The sequence below is a fragment of the Penaeus japonicus genome, unplaced genomic scaffold (genome assembly GCF_977035675.1).
Source record: "Penaeus japonicus unplaced genomic scaffold, GWHDUDI00000001_assembly GWHDUDI00000015, whole genome shotgun sequence".
Classification (NCBI taxonomy): Eukaryota; Metazoa; Arthropoda; class Malacostraca; order Decapoda; family Penaeidae; genus Penaeus; species Penaeus japonicus.
The window spans coordinates 21297324-21299823 of record NW_028234417.1 but is presented as its reverse complement, the minus strand read 5'-3'; positions in this window follow the sequence as shown (position 1 = coordinate 21299823).

The following is a 2500-nucleotide window of genomic DNA, read 5'->3' as shown; positions in this document are numbered from 1 at the left end:
GGGTGGAAGGAGAGAGAGAGGGGGGGGGGGGGGAGGAGAGAGAGAGGGGGAGGGGGGGAAGGAGAGAGAGAGGGGGGAGGGGAGGAAGGAGAGAGAGAGGGAGGGGGGGAAGAGAAGAGGAGAGAGTAGGGGTGAAGGGGAGAGGGGGGATGGTAGAGGGAGAGAGAGGGAAGCAAAGCATAGATAGATAAATAGAATCGATAGATAACGATAGAAGAGAGAAGAGAGAGAGAGAGAGAAGAGAGAGAGAGGAGAGAGAGACGAGCGAGAGAGAGCGAAGAGAGAGTGAGGAGAGAGAGGAGAGGACGAGCAGAGACGAGGAGAGGAGAGAGGAGAGGAGAGGAGGAGAGAGGAAATTTCCAAGAGAGAGAGGCGCGAGAGAGAGAGAGAGAGAGAGAGAGAGAGAGAGAGAGAGAGAGAGAGAGAGCGTGAAGAGAGAAATAAAGAGAGAGAGAGAGAGAGAGAGAGAGAGAGAGAGAGGATAGAGAGAAGAGAGATGAGAGAGAGAGAGACGAGAGAAATACGCGAGAGAGAGAGAGAGAGAGAGAGAGAGAGAGAGAGAGAGAGAGAGAGAGAGAGAGAGAGAGAGAGAGAGAGAGAGAGAGAGAGAGAGAAAGAGAATAAGAGAGATAGAGAGAGAAAGAGAATAAGAGAGATAGAGAGAGAAAGAGAATAAGAGAGATAGAGAGAGAAAGAGAGAGGGGGGAGGGAGAGAGAGAGAGAGAGAGAGAGAGAGAGAGAGAGAGAGAGAGAGAGAGAGAGAGAGAGAGAGAGAGAGAGAGAGAGAGAGAGAGAGAGAGAGAGAGAGAGAGAAAGAGAATGAGGGGGGAGGGGGAGAGCAAAGCATTCTGAAGAGGAAAACGCAAAAGACAAGCAACCTACATATTACATCATCCCAATACACACCCTCCGAAAAGACAATGATAAGCTATATCAACGTTTTTTTTAAAGCTAACGACGAGGCGAGCGAAAGGGGTAGGAGCCTCCGCAAAGCCTGGCCAAGGCCGACCCACACAAACAAGGGATTAAAGGATTCCTCTCCTTAGGCCAAGTGCTGTCAGAACCCGTGCACTGACGCAGAAGGAGCCTCGCTTGTCAGACCACGCGCGTGCAGAGAATATAATAGGAATCCATCTATCCTTTGCCGGACCCTCGATCACGAGACCAAGGACCTGCAGGATGATCGTCCCTCTCAGCTGTTGAGATACACTCACACACACACTCTCACACACACACACACACACATACATTAGACACACACACACACACGTCAAAGGACGATGGCGACGGCTGTTTGATCAAGAAAGATAAAGGAGAGAATGCGATGATAAAAAGAAGAAAGAGGAGGTTGGAGAGAAAGGTATGGGTGGCAGAAAGAAAAGAGGGTTAGAAGTGTGTGTGGGTGGGGGGGGGAGGGGTGCGAAGGAGCGGTGGCGGAGGAAGAACAATCATACGTTATCCCATAAGACTGTGCTTATTGTGTCATCAAGGTCAGTTCCCCATTCCCTTCTGATTTTTTCTTCTGTTCTCTTCTTCCTCATTAGATTTTCTATCTTGCTTCTACTATCTCCCTCTCTCTGCTACTCCTGTCTCTCTTGGACTTTCTTCTTACCAACAGATTGCCCTATAATCCGTTTTTTTCCCTTTCATTTCTGTGCTCCATCTCCCTCTTCACATCTTCCATTTACCTCTCCCTTTTTCATACGGCTGTACAAGTATCATGGCCTTACATGGAAAGATGAAGAAGGCAAGGAAGGGAGAAGGAAGAACATTTTACGAAGAAAGCAGTAGAAAAAGAAAAAAGGGGTGAAAAAAAAGGGAGAAATTAAAGAAGGGGAAAAAAGAGAGGTGAAGAAAATGAGAAGGGAGCTTGAAGGAGTGAGAAGTGTAAAGACTTTGTTCAAGTGGAAGGGTTAGGCTCAAGAGAAATTACTGACATTAAAGAGAAAAGAAAATGTAGACAAAAAGGTGAACATCTCTCGTGTGCCTGCATGCTCTTTCGTTTTTTTTCTGATAGGAACTCATTTTATTGCGTGCAAGTATCTACGAAACCACACGTCATGCAATTGAGACATTTATATCCTCATGAAAGTGACAGAGAGAGAGTGGGAGAGCGAGAGAGCAAGAGAGAAAGAGAGAGAGAGAGAGAGAGAGAGAGAGAGAGAGAGAGAGAGAGAGAGAGAGAGAGAGAGAGAGAGAGAGAGAGAGAGAGAGAGAGAGAGAGAGAGAGAGAGGAGAAAGAGAGAGAGAGAAAGACAGAGAGAGAGAGAGAGAAAGAAGAGAGAAAGACAGAGAGAGAGAGAGAGAGAGAGAGAGAGAGAGAGAGAGAGAGAGAGAGAGAGAGAGAGAGAGAGAGAGAGAGAGAGAGAGAGAGAAAGGGGGGGATTAGTTTAGGAGAGAACGATTGTGGAATCGAGAGAAAAAAGACTCGCAAACTAATGGAAAAATAACGACCGAGAAGAGGTTTGCCACTCTAAGGGACAGAGGGTGGGCGGCAGAG